This window comes from Gorilla gorilla, chromosome 13 (assembly GCF_029281585.2).
Source record: "Gorilla gorilla gorilla isolate KB3781 chromosome 13, NHGRI_mGorGor1-v2.1_pri, whole genome shotgun sequence".
NCBI classification, from domain to species: domain Eukaryota; kingdom Metazoa; phylum Chordata; class Mammalia; order Primates; family Hominidae; genus Gorilla; species Gorilla gorilla.
In genome coordinates this window covers 79,297,527-79,318,467 of record NC_073237.2, presented here as the reverse complement: position 1 = coordinate 79,318,467, position 20,941 = coordinate 79,297,527, and the positions used below count along the sequence as shown (strand labels likewise).

General features: G+C 38.6%; 1 long non-coding RNA gene across 1 annotated transcript in view; it reads left to right on the top strand.

Moving 5' to 3' along the window:
* Window positions 1-20,941, top strand: part of LOC129524638 (uncharacterized) — a 143,187-nt gene that overhangs the window by 110,166 nt on the left and 12,080 nt on the right. Inside the window, exons 4-5 of the long non-coding RNA XR_008668513.2 lie at window positions 10,254-10,424; window positions 10,838-10,954. This is a non-coding gene — a long non-coding RNA (uncharacterized lncRNA). The remainder of the gene's footprint in view (window positions 1-10,253; window positions 10,425-10,837; window positions 10,955-20,941) is intronic.

Here is a 20,941-nt window from a genome sequence, read left to right as displayed (position 1 = left end):
GAATTTAAGCAGGAAGAGAATGAAAATGAAGAAATTAGAAGGCTGATGGTAGAAGTGACAGTAAAGCAGATAATTATTTGGAGGCCCTGAAAAGGAGAAGGGTGGTCACAAAGGGAATATTTAATAAAATGGTTTATAAGTAGGAAGGAAAAGGAGACAGGGTCTAAATGTCAGATGTCCCGGTTAGTAATTTCAGGGTATGACAAAGTCTAAAGCCATCCTAGTGGAGCAGGTGGCTGATGGGACACAAAGGAGAAGATCAGGTCATGAGTGATAAGGACGTCAAGAGCCCAGGGTCAAGCTGTTACATGGGTCATCCACTTGGTTATTGAAGTCACCCAGGATGTTGGGAGGACTTGAGGTGGAGAGGAAGGGTATGAGCATGTGCTGAAGTCTCCCAGGAATGGTGGTGACTGGGGAAAAGGAAAGTGATGAGTCACTGGAAGGATGGCAGATGGCAACTGTCACACATGACATAGGGGTAGATGATCATTGTTGGCAAGGGGTGATGGGAAGCACAGAGGACAAAAACTCCACCTCCTGATTTTCAGCTACTTTGACAGTGAAAGAATAAACAGTGTTCACTTGTGAGGGATATGGGCAAGTATTTGCATCAGGGATCTCTCCTAAAACAAGGTGGAGGGATTAAGCAAAGAAACAGATACATTCATAGAAAATTAGTGTATGGAGCAGCATTTCCAGAGAGCTAGCCCAAGGATTTAGATGGATGGGGGAGGAATAGGCTGGATCTAGGGCCCAAAAGTACCAGGTAAGAGAGATGAAGGTGGAGGAAACAATAACTGACCAGAGACTTATACTTTGGGTATTCCTGATGAAAACACATGGTTGTTTGCCGTTAATCTCTTTGAGGGGAGTGGTCACTGGGCCTCATGTTTAGATGACTTTGGGCTTAGATAATGATGATCTCAGCAGCTGCTATTTATGTAGCCACTTGGCCTTGGGTGGTGTTCTTCTAGGCTGCAGTCCTGCAGCTGGCACATGGGATGGTGTAAAAGTCCTATTATTATTGAGTCTTATAACCAAAATTCCTGGCTATGATTATTTTCAGCTTTTGTGTCTTAGCATCATGCCCACTTGGCATTAGTTGGCTTGGATTTGTAATAATGCAAGCACACATTTTCATAGCGTTTACAGGCTTTAGAACAGTTTGCAATGTATTTTCAAGCACATGATCCCATATTATACCATGCATTTTCCTTTTATAAATGCAACAATTTTGTCTTAGTGTATTTGCTATTCTGGGAAAATTCAGGTCAAGAAAAGAAAATTTTATTTTCAGTTAATCACTTCTGTTAGATTAATTGGTTTGTCAAGTGAAAACACAAATACACTGAGAAGAATTTAGATTTGATAAATAAACTTGGGGAGTGACAGGCAAGGTACATTGTGTCGATTCTCAGCGACCCCAAATGAGTGTAGTTGAAACTAATCTTATCAAGTAGGACTTCCTGTCATTTTCTAGACTTGATAGTGGCTGCTGTCTATCTTTTTATTTATTCATTCATTATTTTTTTCACTTTTAACATAGTGCTGCTCAGTATAGGATTCTATACTATCTCATTTGACTTTGTGACTTTTTGAGGTAGGAAGAGGTAGCAGATATTTCAAACATTTCACTGATAATGTAAGCCTCAGTTTGGCTTCAGAAGCAGCAAAAGGTGGTGGAAAGAGCATGAATTGTTGAAATTTAGCCTCTTGTAGATGCCCAGCCTTGAGTAGGCTACATAGCAACTCCTAAACCTCATTTTCCTCCCAGTTAACAATGAAAATTATGAATACTTATTTAGCTTGTACCATCAATATGGACACTCAATAAATATGAAGCTTTGCTTTCCTCCTCCTAGCTCATCTATATTTCTTTATTCTTGTCACCAAAGTGAGGTTTGGAAGTGTAGAAGGGATGTAAAATGGTCTTTTGTTTAAAGCACACTGGTCCTGGTATTGGGCAAGTGCTAAATAATGTGACTCATATTTCACACTTTCTGGATATTCTGTAAGATATCCAGCAGTTTCAGCAGTTAAATGTTTTTAGAGAACTAACAATGTTTTAATATAATTGTAGGCTATATTGAAGTACACAAAGTTAAATGAGGGGTTTGAAAGTTGATACATCCTACCAAGAATGTAATGACTTGGGAAATGCAGAATAATTTGGTCAGATGAGGCAAAGATTTTTCAGGATCTGTCACTGAGATTTTCTTTTTATGGGAAGAAAAAGGAAATCATTCTTTGTAGTTCAGATGGACTGATACCACCAAGTATATTTATGTAGATTCATCTCCTGTCCTTTTCTGTGGCAGACACATTGGTTATTGAGTGCTCTGTGGTTGCATACAACATTTTGATTGAAGGGTCTCTTATATTGTCCATCTCTTTATTGCATGGACTGACTCAATGTTTCTCGCAAGGTCTCTCAGTTTCTTAACCATGAAGACACTATGAAGAGGTGAATCTCAGAGAATTGCTGATTTTTAAATTTTCTCTGTTGATTGACTTACAATTATTGTTCATGGATTTTTTTTAAGGATTCTTATTTGTTCAAACAAGAATAATGAATTCAGAGAAAAAGTTTTCTCAAGCAAAAAGTTGGTCATTTTATGGAAAGCTTAAGGAAATTCTTATGTAAAGCCAAAATCTAGTATATATCTAAAGAAAAATTCATTGATATTAAGATCAATGTATTTTCCTTTATCTTCTGTCAATAAGTCTTACAGAAATTTTCACACCAAGATTTCTGAGGGCTGTGTTTGGAGGATTCTTTCATCGCTTGGCACCGATAGAAATGTCATCTTGACCTTGTTTCTGAAAGATGTTTTAACCTCACTAATTAAGCAGCCTCCACTTGCTATTCAGTGAAGCTCTCTTGAGAGTGAAGGGCCTTTGATTGGGGAAATTCCCTAATTGAATGGGACTTCTCATCATGAAGCAGTCATAACATGTTGATTATAGTTTTACCGTTAGGAATTCTATTGCTTAATACAAATGTATTATAACAAGAATTTGATTAACCTAAGTCAATATTAGCCTATAGATATTTGGAACTAGTGAAAAGATCAAGTCATCTTAGCAATCCAGGGGTCTAAGGAAGAAGATGGGCTTTTGATTCACAATCATAAAAATAAGTCTTATACAATAGTGTTTGGGTTTTTATATAATAGTAATTCTCCAATGATTGCTAATATCTAATACCTCTTTTTTTCTGTGTCTTTCACCCTGCATTAAGAAATTGTTATTAGGCAAACATTCATGAATACTCAAAAGGAGAATTTTAGAATTAATTGCCCTATACCCATCATACACCTTTAATAACAACCAATATTTTTTTCAAATATTGAAAAGTCAGTCCCTTTCACTTTTTTGTCCATTTGCTGGAATAATTTAAAGCAAATCCCAAATATATTATTTCACTCATAAACACTTCAGTTTTCACCTCTGTCAATCTGTTTTACGCTGTTAAAATAACTATAAATACTAACACTTACCTACTCCTTTATAGTCTTAAAGTGCCTTATCTCATTATTATCATAAAAATTTGGTAGATATTATCATCACTAATAAGCCGATTGTTGAAAAGAACCTCAGAGGTTCTAAGTGGCTAAATGATATTCTCAGGGACTACTGAATGATGACAATGGGTTTCAAGCCTGGGCCTCCTACAAACACTTCACTCAGCTTTACACTCTGCAGTGTGTGTGACCATATCAAGCAAAAGGCTGCTGCCTTGGGTATTTGACTTCAAATGCTCAGAGCAGAGGATCCCTTCTTTTGGTTGTGTGATAACTGGGGACCCACTGAAGGAGGAGGAGGGCCAGAGGGAAGTGGCCCGTGTAGATGTACACTAAGCATGGCTTTTTATTCTGATGTTTTGATGTTTGGGGTCATGCTGACTCTGAAGAGACTGTCCCTCCCAGGGCTAGCCAATTCCTAGAGACAGCAAAGGACTCGGCTGCAAATGTGCTTTCCCAACCAGTCCAAGGCTTGTACCCCCCAACTACCTCCTTTATGTAGCTCTTACCTTTCCAAGCTACTACCCATCTGTCCTCATCACCCCAGGGCAGGGTACCAGACAATAAGGGGTGGCCCTTGTGCCCCAGAGCCTGGCAAAATTACTCAAACTAGCCAATCTTAAGCCTGCTTACCCTGCCTCTCCCATGTCTGTCTTCCAGTGGGAACCACATTGAAGGCTCTTGCCCACGTTTTTCCCTCGTTCCCTCTGCCTCCTGCCTGAACTCGTGTGTAGCCCTGGGTGATGTAGCATGCCCTCTCCTCTTAGGAGCTATGAGTATAAGAAACTCTCTTTTCCACACCTGCAAATTTGACTGCTTTCTAAAACATATTTGTAACCCCCATATCAATACACAAGGTCCTTTTGTGGCCATTTGCAGACATGTGTACGGCAGCAACAAAGCTGAATCGCTTAAGGTGTGTATTGGCAGCTAAGGTCCAACAAGATGAGGCTTTGCCTTTTTGTTTCTGCTCTTATACGGTAAAGAAATGTCCTCTGGGGGGCCGAAGTGGGTGGATCACCTGAGGTCAGGAATTTGGGACCAGTCTGGCCAATATGGTGAAAGCCTGTCTCTACTAAAAATACAAAAAATTAGCTGGGCGTGGTGGCGGGCGCCTATAATCCCAGATACTTGGGAGGCTGAGGCAGGAGAATCTCTTGAACCCACAGGCGCAGGTTGCAGTGAGCTGAGATCATGCCAATGCACTCCAGCCTGGGCAACAAGAGTGAAACTCTATCAAAAACAAATGTCTCTTTCACCTTTGTGCCATCTTTTTTTTTTTTTCACATTTTGTGCTTTTTCTTTGTGATTTCACTCTTTAAAATAGTCCCAAAACATAGTACTGAAGTACTAGGTGTTTCTGAGTGCGAGAAGGCTGTGATGCGCCTTACAGAGAAAATATATGTGTTAGAGAAGCTTCCCTCAGGTGTGAGCTATAGTGCCGTTGGCCATGAGTTCAGTGGTAGTGAATCAACAAGATATGTTGAATAAATGGTCACTAAACAGAAACACACATAAGACAAGGTTATATATTGATTGATTGATGAAAGTGTTGTGACCAGAGATGAAAATGTAGCAAGAACTTAACTGTTTTTCCCATAAGAGCTATGGTTCAGTATTCACTAATTCAGTGTTTACAGCAACGTTATGGAAGGTTAACTACAATGAATAACGGGAATCAACGTGGTGTGTATGTGCTGAAGATAACATGCCTAGAGAATTTTATCCATTCATTGAATCATTTACACACTCTTCACCTTATCGGCACTATATATTAACTTCTCAAATGTGACTTTATAATGCAGGCTTTCCACCATAGAAAAATAAAAATATTGTTCAAGTAACTTTAGTGACCTGCTCATGCATAGTGGATCAGGGTGCACAGTACGATATTTCACAATTTGTTTTCTTTATCAGTCTTCACAAAATAGAAGTATTTGGTTGCCTTGTGCTTACCACCAGGAGTGTAGGGTCCTTGGCCCTGCAATGTCCGCACCTGCAGACCCCGAATATCAGGAGTGTCCCCAAGGTTTCTGAGGCCTGCCTAGTCAGGAACCTGGAAAATTTATGAGAGGTAACTGTGCTTAATGTTGCTGTCTTCAAAATGGTGAGACTTTCTGGACTCAGAATGACCTTTTCAGTGGTCTCCATGTTTCTATATTGCCAGAATATAAGGCTAGTAATGCTTTTGTAGCTTCCTCATGTCATCGTGAAGTAATGAACTGAAATGCACATTTAAAGGGGGACAGAATCTCCTAGTATCTGTGTGATAAGAAGGGTTTGCACATTGGATTATGACTACTCAAAAAAAGAAATATTTGAAACTGGAGGAGCAAATGTAATTCTCCTAAGGAAACATTGCTATTTAGTAGGTAATATACCTAATAGTTGACCAATCAACTGAATCTTTTGCCATTTGTGTAACTGAACTAACATTTACAGGAATCAATAAAACTATGAAAAACATAAGAGATAATAACAATGATAATAGTTATCATTTATTGAGCCCATTCTATGTTCCAGGAACTGTACAAGGCACTTGTTATAATATTATTTCATTAACTTCCTCTCTTCGCTGTGTCAGAAGTAGCAGCATCTCCAATTTGCAGGCAGAATGATTGAGGTTCTAGGAGTTGCAAGAGGTATGGTACAGGTCACAAAGCTAGCAAGCATGGAACCAGGCTTTCCGATTTGTTATCATGAAATCCCATTGACTTCCTTCTGTATGGAAGGAGAGGGGGTATACTTCTCCTTCCAAATATGATTAGTTAAAAATGATATGACAATGAGATGGGCTGATTTTCATAAATTGAATATCGATTCACATAATGTTCTGTGAATTTAGAGTGGAGAGTATTTCTGGCTGAGAACAGATGATCACCATGTAACTTTTGTAAGCTTTGTGATACTGGTTGGTTGAAAGCCAGTGAAAAGATGTTCTGATGTAAGCAGCTGAATGAAAAATTTTATGAGTTCAGTTTTATCTTTTACTAGCTTCATCTTGGGCTCTGAGCTGTTCTTGCCTTGAATGCTCTCTGAAGAAGCAATGAGAGAACAATACTATATTTCTTTTTCTTTTTAATAGAAATGTCATATACTTGAAAGATGTTATTCATTAAAAGTTGAAAGTCTGTTCTCAGCTTGCTAGATGATGTATTTAGATATATCTGGGAAAGTCTTTCACAAGCTCAAAGTTCTGGGAAGAAATAAAGTCTCATTCTTAGTCTGTTTTCACTCAAAACTGCAAACACACAGCAACAGTAGCTTAATCTTACTCAATTTCTAGACATTCACTTTTAATGCACGAAAAACTCTTAAATTAACAATATGTACATAATGTTGGATTGCTTGATATCTTAAATAAGATGATGGATGCTGTGCTACTGCTTAAATTATTTGCATCTGATTTCATAAGTGCTGTATCACCGTAATATTTGAGGTCACTTAGTTACTTTAAGCATAATATGGGATAAGCACTTCCATGACTCTCTGATTTTTATTTTCCAATGGGGATTCTGCAGATTCTGGCACTAATGTATGCAAGCTCACAAATTTAGAGGCTGCCCCCAAAATATCTTTGTGCGTGCTCCAGGTGCTGCTCACCAAGCAAAGCACAGTTCCTGGGACAAGGTCAGTGCTTCATAAATGTGTGCTGAGGACTAGACTGAGACCAGGTCATCAAGACCATCTCATAGCAAATTATGTATAAATTGAAATTTTGTGAATCAAGTCTCATTTTAACTACTGAGTAAGGGCTTGCTATATTTTGGAACTATGCCTCAAATTATTTGTAAAATGAATAGCTACTTCTTGATTTGCCTGCTATATAAGTTTGACTTTCTCTTACATAAAATTACCTTAAAGGGTGGATCACCTGAGTATATGAGAAAATAACTTAGCTTAACACGGTATGGTGAACAGGATCTCGCCTATGATTTTCCATCTTTTTATGCCCTGGAACATCAGACCCTTTCTGTGATGTTCTCTGAATGCCAAGCTTTTCAATAAGTTCTTAAAAGAGTCATCATGGAAGAAAAACATGCTAACTTTGCCCTTGAGATTTTTTCAGCCTTTGGAGTTTAAGGTTTTAAAAGTGGGCTTTTGTAGTCACTTATGTAGAGAGCATAAGTATATATATGTGCACTTAAATCAGACTATAACAGGTACAGGGAATATTACAGCATAATAATGAGACATCATAGATATATGGATAGATAGAACATATAATAAATATAGATATATGGAAAGACAGAGATAGATGTCAGGGTGGATGAAGGATATAGAGGATTTGATTATCCTTTCTCTGTGGGTGTGTACATCTACAATAAGCCACTATTCTCAGATCCTGCTCTATTATAAATTATGAGAGGAAAAATCTGGGTCTGTGTTCAGTTCCTAGAACCATCTGATATGGTTTGGCTCTGTGTCGCCACCTGAATCTCACCTTGAATTGTAATAATCCCCATGTGTTAAGGGTGGGGCCAGATGGAGATAATGGAATCATGGGGGGTTTTCTCCCTTCCTGTTTTCATGGTAGCGAATAAGACTCACAAGATCTGATAGTTTTATAAATGAGAATTCCCTGCACAAGCTCCCTCTTTGCCTGCTGCCATGTAAGATGTGACTTTGCTCCTCCTTGCCTTCTACCATGATTGTAAAGCCTCCCCAGCCATGTGACACTGTGAGTCAATTAAACCTGTTTCTTTTTTAAATTACTCAATCTTGGGTATGCCTTTATCAGCAGTGTGAGAATGGACTAATACATCATCTTAGTTGCAATTAGGCACTTAATAATTTTATGATTATAATGATATTAGGGAGATAAAATCTTTCTGTCAACAGGGTAGAAAGTAGTCATAAACATGAGGGTTAAAATTATAAACATAGTAAACAGTAGTTAAACTAAGCGGAAAAATCACATAAAATCATGGGATTAATCATAGGTTAGATTTGATTTTTCCTATGTTTATAATCTTCCAGTTTGGTATATTTTGATCTTTTAATAACACTTCAATTTCTTAGTGTTTTATAACTCATTTTATTCTAATAATAATTGTAAATGAAACCTATTAGACCTAAACTTGTTTTTAATCTTAGAATCTTACAGCCAACTCCATATAAAATGGACTTGGCTAGTATTATCAAGTCTCTCTTAGTTGCTGATTGTATTAATAGAGAACCTGGTTGCTTGCATAAGATGACTGACTCTTATTAGTTTAGTTCTCAACCGAAAGTTCATTCAGTATGGACTCTGGAGCTATCAGCCCTAGATTTGACTGTAGCTTTGTCGTTTACTTAGGGATAACCTCAATGAGATATTTAACTCCCAGACTCACAATTTTCTTATTTGTAAGAAATAAGAAATAACATCTATTTTATAGGACTATTGTAAGCACTAGAACTAGTGCCTATAAAAGGCCTATCTAGGCATACTTAGGCACTTCTCAACTGGGAACTATAAATATGACGATGATGACGATGACAATGATGATGATGACGATGCTAACTCATCTGAACAAATTCATATCATGCCTCTAGCACACTTGATTTATTGCCCTGTCCTCTGTGTGCAGAAAGACCAGAACTTGAAAACAAGTCCATTCTAACTGGTGTGAGATGGTATCTCATTGTGGTTTTGATTTGCATTTCTCTGATGGCCAGTGATGATGAGCATTTTTTCATGTGTCTTTTGGCTGCATAAATGTCTTCTTTTGAGAAGTGTCTGTTCATATCCTTCACCCGCTTGTTGATGGGGTTGTTTTTTTTTTTTCTTGTAAATTTGTTTGAGTTAATTGTAGATTCTGGATATTAGCCCTTTGTCAGATGAGTAGATTGCAAAAATTTTCTCCCATTCTGTAGGTTGCCTGTTCACTCTGATGGTAGTTTCTTTTGCTGTGCAGAAGCTCTTTAGTTTAATTAGATCCCATTTGTCAATTTTGGCTTTTGTTGCCATTGCTTTTGGTGTTTTAGACATGAAGTCCTTGCCCATGCCACACCAGTTAGAATGGCGATCATTAAAAAGTCAGGAAACAACAGGTGCTGGAGAGGATGTGGAGAAATAGGAACATTTTTACACTGTTGGTGGGACTGTAAACTAGTTCAACCATTGTGGAAGACAGTGTGGCGATTCCTTAGGGATCTAGAACTAGAAATACCATTTGACCCAGCCATCCCATTACTGGCTATATACCCAAAGGATTATAAATCATGCTGCTATAAAGACACAAGCACACATATGTTTATTGTGGCACTATTCACAATAGCAAAGACTTGGAACCAACCCAAATGTCCAACAATGATAGACTGGATTAAGAAAATGTGGCACATATACACCATGGAATACTATGCAGCCATAAAAAATGATGAGTTCATGTCCTTTGTAGGGACATGGATGAAGCTGGAAACCATCATTCTCAGCAAACTATTGCAAGAACAAAAAACCAAACACCGCATGTTCTCACTCATAGGTGGGAATTGAACAATAACTACACATGGACACAGGAAGGGGGAACATCACACACCGGGGCCTGTTGTGGGGTGGGTAGAGGGGGGAGGGATAGCATGAGGAGATATGCCTAATGTTAAATGATGAGTTACTGGGTGCAGCACACCAACATGGCACATGTATACATATGTAACAAACCTGCACGTTGTGCACATGTACCCTAAAACTTAAAGTATAATAAAAGAAAAAAAAAGAAAACAAGTCCTTGTTTCCTCCTGTAGGTGAGGGATCAGCTCACCCATCTCACTGTGACACAGTGTCCTTAACTGGACAACCTGCTCCTCAGCTCCTGTCCTCAAGTAACAGTCATGAGCTTGGTGGAAATCAGCACTAATCTGCGAGCCCTCAGGTGCTTTTTCATGCGTAAGCATCTTAACCAGATGCCAGCAAAGGTGGGTCTGTTCAGTTTTATTTGAACTCTGCCCATAGAAATCTTGTTTATATTATCCTTAATGTCTTTTTTTAGATCATTCTTGTAATCTTAGATCACTGTTAGGATCATAAAATTCTGTGAAAATCTAGGGAAGGCTAAACTTCTCTAGATATTTAGAGCTCCTGGTGTTTGTCCAAGCAAATGTGGGGAGGATAGAGAACAGAATTCTTTTCTTGCTTAGAAAAGGGAGACTTGGGACAAGGCACAATGTGACTGGAATTGCACTGGTATGTTTCTTCTTTATAACAGCAAACTCCACTGAAGCGTCCTCTCAGCTAGTTGTCCAATTCTTGTTCTACAGATAGGAGAAGGGAAGCTAAGTGTGCCCACTTGTGAAAAGCCTCTATTAAGTCCTTTTTACTTACACTCTAGGTATCTCAATGTGAGTGGTTGCTGACAGATTACCAATGCAGGAATCCATGTGCTGGCATGGAGCTGTCACCAGCTCAAGTATGTGGACCTGAGCTCTACAGGGATAAGCAAAAGAGGGTAGGAAACTTACAGATTATATATTTTTAAAAAATCTGGTTGCTCTAAGAAAAGGGATCATGAATTAGTTATTCATTTCATTTTATCATTTTATGGGCACCTGTGAGTCTATAGTGTAGACTATGATAAGATAGGCCAAAGGAACATCTATAGATTCCTAAACAGAGAAAATACATGATAAATGCAAGTATGAAGGAAGGAGATTTATTCACTCAACTGTAAAGAGGGTTACTTTGTAAGGGGAATATATACAAATCAGGTATTTTGTATAGTCTGGTATGAACTGCTCTATAAACTTCAAATTAAAATATGGTCATATTTCTTTACTTTCATAATTAATTGTTTACTTAAGCAATTTCTGCTTCATTTATAGGAAATCCATTTTCTTCCTCTCTGGTTTACCTTCTCACTAAATTATACTAGATCCCTTGGGGCAACACAGTCTAAGGTGGGAGGGGTCTATCCAGCTTCACCCAAGTGAAGAGACTGAAATCTCAGTAGTCCACTACTGCCATTGCTTCCTGCTGCCATAGGGGTGATGGTAAAGATTCATGATTCACCAGATTCCAGAGTCCCCTGCTTCAGTGATGCGTCACTTGAGCCAACTGGGTTTGTTGAGATTCATCTCACTATCTCAGTTCCAAGCAGTGTGCCCCAAGACTGAGATATCAAGACTGTAACTACTGGTGTTTTATTCCTTAATTCTCTTATACAGCTACCTTCTAGTATATTAGTTGACTGATTACAACTGGTCTGGCACTTGTCAACTAGTGGTTCCAGAACTGCCATCTTTCTTCCTCCCCAGGTAGCATCTCCTTTTAAATTCTCAAACCATAAGGGTCCTAATTGCCCTTTCCCGGGATATTGGAACTAATAGGCCTCTCTTCCAATGGAGATTACTGCAGTAATTTCCAGGGACCCTACATTCACCAGTCTGAGGGAGATTCCCACGTATGCTTGGACATGAGGCTACCTTAATTATTATTGAGTAAAGTAAAAACTATAATATGAGAAACAAGAGAAACAAGTAGCCTAAGAATCACTACCAGGGTGTATGTCATTCCTGTAAGTAATGTTAATTAGCCAGGTCCCTTGTTAAAACACCAATATGTAATTAGGTATCATTTTCCCATTTAATAACTGGAAGTGCCAACCCCAGAGCAGGAGTTGTACACTATCCAGACTCTTCTTTTTAAATACCCTCATTGTATTTTGGTCATGTGCTGATTATTAGAATTTTTTTTAAAAGAAAACTTAACATTAAGGAAATCTAATGAGTTCTCTCTTTGATATTATATACGCCTGACTTTTAAAAGACAAAGAAACAAATCTGTAAATTCCTAGAGTTGATAAATAAAATACAGGTTTTGAACTGGTTTCAGACAATGAGAAGAAATTCCCAGGAAGTCTCTAGAAATGTATTTTCAATAGAAATATAAATCAATCTACATGTATAATTTAAAATTTTCTAGTAGCTACATTAAAAAAGGAATCATGAAAAATAATTTTAATAATATATTTTATTTTAACCTAATTGAAATATTATCATTTTAACATATAATCAACATAAACAATATTAATTAGACCTTTTATATGCTTTTTTTGTACTAAGTGTTCACAATGTTGTGGGTATTTCATATTTATAGCACATCTAAATTCAGGTGGACATATTTCAAGTGATCAAGATCCACATATGGCTAATGGCTATGATATTAGACAGTGCAAGTATAAACTATAGGATCTTGTGGAACAGGAATGGCATCTCATGATAGTATGTTTCCATTTCAATCACTGGAAAACCAGTTCCACAAAGCACCCTGAAGGAAAAAAATAGTTTCATGGTTAAGTAAATTTGAGAAATGTTGCATATTATCTTCTGAATAGAGATTTATAATAGATGACCCATATATCAAAATTACCGAGAAGTCTTGCAATAAAGAAGTCTGTTAAACATTTTTCAACCCAGTGTTTTATAACTTACTTGATTATGGGACTTTCAACTAACATTTATGAAGCTATCATTCTGTAGAATATACATTTAAAATGCTATCTCATACTGAGAGGTGACAGCATGCTGGCAGTCCTCACACCCCTCGCTCGCTCTCAGGGCCTCCTCTGCCTGGGCTCCCACTTTGGCGGCACTTGAGGAGCCCTTCAGCCCACCGCTGCACTGTGGGAGCCCCTTTCTGGGCTGGCCAAGGCCAGAGCCGGCTCCCTCAGCTTGCAGGGAGGTGTGGAGGGAGAGGCGTGAGCGGAAACCGGGGCTGTGCACGGCCCTTGCGGGCCAGCTGGAGTTCCGGGTGGGTGTGGGCTTGGCGGGCCCCACACTCAGAGCAGCCGGCCGGCCCTGCCGGCCCTGCTGGCGCCGGGCAATGAGGGGCTTAGCACCCGGACCAGCGACTGCAGAGGGTGTACTCGGTCCCCCAGCCGTGCCAGCCCACCGGGGCTGCGCTTGATTTCTCACCTGGCCTTAGCTGCCTTCCCGCGGAGCAGGGCTTGGGACCTGCAGCCCGCCATGCCTGAGCCTCCCACCCCCTCCATGGGCTTCTGTGCTGCCCGAGCCTCCTCGACAAGTGCCACCCCCTGCTCCGCGGGGCCCAGTCCCATCACCACCCAAGGGCTGAGCAGTGCGAGCACACGGCGAGGGACTGGCAGGCAGTTCCACCTGCAGCCTGATGCGGGATCCACTGGGTGAAGCCAGCTGGCCTCCTGAGTCTGGTGGGGAGGTGGAGAACCTTTATGTCTAGCTCAAGGATTGTAAATACACCAATTGGCACTCTGTATCTAGCTCAAGGTTTGTAAACACACCAATCAGCACCCTGTGTCTAGCTCAGGGTTTGTGAGTGCACCAATCGACACTCTGTATCTAGCTACTCAGGTGGGGCCTTGGAGAACCTTTATGTCTAGCTCAGGGATTGTAAATACACCAATCGGCACTCTGTATCTAGCTCAAGGTTTGTAAACACACCAATCAGCACCCTGTGTCTAGCTCAGGGTTTGTGAGTGCACCAATCGGACACTTTGTATCTAGCTACTCTGGTGGGGCCTTGGAGGACCTTTGTGTCCTTACTCTGTATCTAACTAATCTGATGGGGAGGTGGAGAACTTTTGTGTCTAGCTCAGGGATTGTAAACGCACCAATCAGCACCCTGTCAAAACAGACCACTCGGCTTTACCAATCAGCAGGACGTGGGTGGGGCCAGATAAGAAAATAAAAGCAGGCTGCCCAAGCCAGCAGTGGTAACCCACTCGGTCCCCTTCCACACTGTGTAAGCTTTGTTCTTTCGCTCTTTGCAATAACTCTTGCTACTGCTCACTCTTTGGGTCTACACTGTTTTTAAGAGCTGTGACACTCACCGTGAAAGTCTGCAGCTTCACTCCTGAAGCCAGTGAGACCACAAGCCCACCGGGAGGAACAAACGACTCCAGACGCGCCGCTCTAAGAGCTGTAACACTCACCGCAAAGGTCTGCAGCTTCGCTCCTGAGCCAGCAAGACCACGAACCCACCAGAAGGAAGAAACTCTGAACATATCTGAACATCAGAAGGAACAAACTCCAGATGCGCCACCTTAAGAGCTGTAACACTCACCGCGAGGGTCCATGGCTTCATTCTTGAAGTCAGTGAGACCAAGAACCCACCAATTCCAGACACAATACTACAGCACATTTTTATCTGGAATTTGGAGGGACATAATTGGTTCACGTTTGAAGATTTTCATGATAACTGAAGCTTTACAAGATGGGTCAGTGAAAATGACAGAGTAAGGTCCTTCAAAAATATCCCTCTCCATCATAGCAATTAAAAAACTGGAAAAAATAGCCAGAATCAACTTTTTTCAGAACTCTGACTTGCAGCACTCCTTGGGGCATTTATGCAAAAAACAAGATAAATAGCAAAAAAAAAAATAATAAAAAGAAGAAATGAAAAAGAATATAAAAATGTAACATAGCTGGATCTTAGTAAGAACAGTGAGCTTTGTAGTTATTGTTTTTAACTTACCCTAGTCCCATCTCCCTCCCCAGCTCAGTGGCCACTTAAAAATAACATCTCAAAATTTTGGTACTGATGGAAGCAGTAAACAATTCATTCCCAAAGAATTGCCATTGTTTGACTGTCTGGTAATTCCCTGGAAGACCCCACTCAAAAGACTAGTCATTATTTTACCTCACTCAAACTGAGTAGAGCTAAAATCCTCTTCCCAGGGATTGTTTGTTGAATGTTTTAATGTCACAGCTACTTGAGGCAATGGATAACAGCTGGGGCAAACAATACACTGACCAAAAATCTCAAAAGAAAAGGCTGAGGAATTAGATGTCCATAACGAGTTTATTTTTTAAAAAATTATTTTTATTTTTATTTTTTTCAGTCAGTGTCTCCCACTGTCATCCAGGCTGGAGTGCAGTGGTGCAATCTTGGCTCACTGCAGTCTCTGCCTCCCAGGTCCCAGTGTTTCTCCTGCCTCAGCTTCCTTAATAGCTGGGACTACATGTGCGCACCACCATGCCTGGCTAATTTTTTGTATTTTTAGTAGAGATGGGGTTTCACCATGTTGGACAGGCTGGTCTCAAACTCCTAACCTCAAGTGATCCACCTGCCTCTGCCTTCCAAAGTGCTGGGATCACAGGGGTGAGCCACTGCACCTGGCTAGATGTCCATAAGGACTTTGAAAGCTCCAGTATATCCCTAAAAATATGGAAGGTCGTGTGCAGGTATAGGGCTGTGTGCGTGCACAGCAAATACCTGAGAAAAAACCAAACACTCATGACTGGTTGATCTTGAGACTCTTTGCAAGTAGAAAGTGAAGTTAAAGCAGAGTTGAAAACCACCTGGCTGGATGAATGTTGAAAGCATGTCCCAATACATACACAGAGCCTGTCAGTAAATATTAGGAGATTTAATGGTTCTAGATATTTTAGGCACATTCTGTCCAATTAGTAGCTAACCATAAGCTAACTGAGCAGAGACTTCAGTGGTCATACGTGAGAGATAATATAGAACTTTATTATTATTCTCTGGAATAATAATAATAAGATAATAATAATAATTATTATTATTTTTCCAGAGAAGTCACTAAATAAGGAACACAGTAAAAACTAAAAGCAGCAACAACAAAAACTCTGGGGAGGGAAGATAATCTGATTTCCAGAGTTGCCATATTATATACTTTTAAATGTCCAATTTTTAACCCCAAATTACAAGGTATACAAAGAGACAAGAAAGTATGGGCCAGGTGCAGTGACACACCTGTAATCCCAGCACTTTGGGAGGCCGAGGTGGGAGGATCACCTGAGGTTAAGAGTTCAAGACCAGCCTGGCCAACATAGCGAAACCGCATCTCTACTAAAAATACAAGAATTAGCCAGGTGTGGTGGCATATGCCTGTAATCTCAGCTACTCAGGACTCTGAGGCAGGAGAATCACTTGAACCTGGGAGGTGGAGGTTGCCGTGAGCCAAGACTGTACCACTGCACTCCAGCTGGGCAACAGAGCAAGACTCTGTCTCAAAAAAAAAAAAAGTATGGCTCATACACACACAGGGGAAAGAAAGCAGTCAATAAAACAATAAGACTATCCTGGAGGAATCCCAGACATTGGGTTCATTGGATAAAGACTTTAAATCAGCTATTTTAAATATGTTAAAAGACCTAAATAAAGCCATGCCTAAAAAACTAAAGAAAAATCTGATAATAATGTCTCATGAAATAATGTCAATAAAGAAAATTATTTAAAAAAATAGAAATTCTGGAATTGAAAAGTATAACAATTGAAATGCAAGATTCACTAGAGGGGCTCAACAGCATATTCGAGCATGCAGAAGAATGAGTTGATGAACCCGAAGATAGGTTAACTGAGATTATCAAGTTTGAGGAAGACAAAGAAAAAAGAATGAAGAAAAATGAACAAATCCTCAGTCATCTGTGGGACACCATTAAGCAGACCAACATATGCATCTATCTATATCTATATATCTACATCTATCTCTATCTATCTATCTATCTATCTATCTATCTATCTATCTATCTATCTATCATCTATCTATCTATCTATCTATCTATCTATCTATCTATCTATCTATCTATCTATCAAGTCCCAGAAGGACAGGAGAAAGATCAGGAAGAGTATTTGGAGAAATAGTGGCTGAAATGTCCCAAATTTGATGAAAAACTAATCTGCACATACAAGAAGCTCAATAAATTTCAAGTAGGGTACACTCAGATTCACATATAGAGAAACTGCAATCAACTCTTGATACTCAAAGACAAAGAATCTTGAAACCAACAAGACAAACAACAAATCACCTACAAAGGATCCTCAGTAAGATTAACAAATGATTTCTCATCAAAATATGGAGGCCAGAAGACAGTAAGGTGACATATTCAAAGTGTTGATAGAAAAAGATCGACAGACTTCTCTATCTGGTAAAGCTCTCCTTTAAAAATGAAAGAGAAATTGAAACATTCACAGATAAACAATAGCCAAGAGAGTTTTTTACTAGCAGATCTTCCCTACAAAAACACTAAAGGGGCTTTTTAGGGTGAAATTAAAGGATATTAGATAGTAATGTGAATCAACATAAATAAAGAGCACTAGAACAGGTAACTACATAGGTAAATATAAAAGACAGTATAAATTTTTTTTGTTTATAGCTCATTTTTATTTCTATCTTATTTTTAAAACTCTATGTAAAACAATAATTATTAATATATGTCAAGGGAACAAAATCTATAAAGATGTAATTTGTGACAATAAAGCATGAAGTAGCAAGAGAACAAAGCTTTTTAGTGGCAATTTTTTTGTATACTATTAATATTAAATTGGTATTAATTTGAACTTGATTATTTAACAAGAATTGTGTTACTTGCAATTTCTAGAGCAATTACTTAGAAAGTAAAAAATAGTAAAATAAATTACAAGGGATTAAAATGGTAGACTAGAAAATATCTAGCACAGAAGATGACTGTAATGAAGGAATAGAACAAAAATCACTTGGCATAGGAAACAAATAGCAAAATGGCACATATAACATCTATCTATCAGTAATTAACTTAAATGTAAATGGATTAAAATCTCTACTTAAAAGGCTGACATTGGCATAATGGATAAAAATGATACAACTCTATGGTATCTCTTACAGAGATTCACTTGTGATTCAGACAAAAAATGAATTAAAAATAAAAGGATGAAAAAAGATATACCATGCAAACACTAACCAAAAGAGAGTAGGAGTAACTGTAATTAGTAGCTAGTAATATACACAAAATAGACTTTAAGACAAAATTTTTTGCTAGAGACAAAGACATTTTATAATATGAGTCAATCTATCAAAAATATTCAGCACTTAAAAACATATTTGCATCTAACAACAGAGGCCCAAAATACATGAAGCTTATTTGACAGAATTTATGGGAGAAATAGGCCATTCAGCAATATTGATTGGAGACTTCAATACCTCACTATCAATAATGGGTAGAACAACTAAACAGAAGATCAGCAAGGTAACAGAAGATTTGAACAACACTATTAACCAAGATAGTTCACATATTATCTGTGTATCTATCTATCTATCTATCTATCTATCTATCTATCTATCTATCTCTATCTCTGTGTATATAGATAGATAAGAGATATAGATATATCTAACTCTAGATATATAAATATATAGAGAGATACCTATGACTATATTTATATATAGAGATATATAGATATCTACATCGATATAAATATACAGAGAAAACACTTCACCCAACAATGGCAGAATACACATTCTTCTCAAATGGATATGGAACATTCTGCAGGAAATACCAGATACTAGGACATAAAACAAATCTCAATAAATATAAAAGAATTCATCACACAAAGTATGTTTTCTGACCACAATGGGTTGAAATTAGAAACTAAAATAAGGGAAATTCACAAATATGTGGAAATTAAATAACACATTCCTAAATAACCAATGGGTCAAAGGAGAAATCACAATGGAAATCAGAAAATAACTTGAGATCAATGAAAATAAAAATACAACTTACCAAACCTTATGGTATGCAGTGAAAGCAGTGTGCAGAAGAGAATTTATTCTATATATTAAATAACTCAAATCAGTCCCCTAACCTTACTTTTGAGAATATAGAAAAAGAAGAGCAAACTAAACCCACAGCTAGCAGAGGAAGGAAATAATATTAGTGTGGAAGTAAATGAAACAGAGAATAGAAACACAATAGAAAAAATGAATAAAACCAAAAGTTGGTTATTTGAAAAGATTAACAAAATTGACAAATCTTTAATCTAGACTGGCCAAGAGAAAAATAGACAAGACTCAATAAAATCAGGAATGAAAGAAAGGACATTACCCACCCTACAGAAATACAATGGATTAAAAAAACTGTAAACAATCACATGCCAAGAAATTAGATAACCTATATGAAATGGAAACATTCCTAGAAAAACATCAACTACCAAAATTGCCTAAAGCTGGAAGCCACCTTCAAGCTGTGTTCTCACATGGCAGTAGGAGAGAGAGAGAGAGAGAGAGAGAGAGAGAGAGAGAGGAGAGAGAGAGGAGAGAGAGGAGAGAGAGGAGAGAGAGGAGAGAGAGAGAACATTTGTATGAGCAAATTCTCTGGTGTCTCTTCTGATAAAGGCATTACTCCCATCATGAAGGCTCCCACTGTCATGACCTCACTAAATCCAAGTACCCCCCAGAGGCTCCAACTCCAAATACCATCACACTGTGGGTTAGGGATTCAACATACAAATTTGGGGGACACAATTCAGTCCACAGCAAGGTAACTTTAACAATTTTGTCTTCAATGTCCCTACCATTCCTCCCTATAATCTAGCTTCTATTGTAATCCCCACCCTTTAATAGTCAGACACATCTACTTCTTTCTTATTGGGTATTCAAGTCCCAAGGAAATCAGAAAATGTGATAAAATACTTGTTTTAAGTGGCTCTGTATATTCTATCACAGTTATCCTTTTTCGCAGCCAACTTCCAAGATGGCCCCAATGATCCCCAACTCCTGGGATTCACACCGTTGTGTAGTTCCTTCCAACATTGTATTAGCATTGGTCTGTGAGACCAAAGAATACAGCAGAAGTGAAGGTATCTCACTTCTGAGATTAGGTGATAGATGGCTCCATCCTGGGCTGCTTGATTTATCTCTCCCTCTCTTGTTCTCTTCTTTCTCTCTCTCTCATCACTTCCTCTGGGAGAAGCAAGCAGTCTTCTCATGAGGATACTCAGGCAGCCTATAAAGAGGCCCAAATGTTGAGGAACTGAGTTCTCCAGCCAACAGCCAGTGAGGAACTGAGGCTTGCTTGCTGCCAACGCTGTAAGGGAGCTTGGAAACAAACTCCCTCAGTCGAGCCTTTAGATAAGACTGCAGCCCCCACAGCAACTTGACCTCAACCTTGTGAAGCACCTTGAGCCAGAGACACCCAGCTAAGCTGGACCCAAACTGCTGATCTAGATAAATTGATATAAAACATAGTTATGGTTTTAAGCTGTAAGGTTTGGGGGTAACTTGTTATGCATCAGATAACTACTAATATACATTGAGAACTGTTCAGTATAAATATTCTGGCTTGCTGAGTAGGACACTGATGACCTCCAGACGGTTTCTGCTTGAGCCCATTTATCAAATCCAGCCCCTTTATGGATATTTATTTTAACAAATATGTTCTTGAGCTGAGTTGCTTCCTTATAAAAAAAATGAATCTACGATCTTTATTTTTCTTCTTGTTATCTTATTCTTGGATCTCTTCCAAATAGTTGAAGCTTCTAAATACATGGTCTCTGATTTTAAGATATTAATTCTACCTCTTCACATACGCATAACACCTAGCACATTTTGTACACCACTAGGTGATAATTCTTAATTGATTGCTTAAAGCATCTTCTTTGCCAAAGCCACCTGAAAGTTTTTTTAAAGATAAAAATAATGAAATGAAGAACACACAGGAGGTCTCAGTTTAGAATGTGTGCA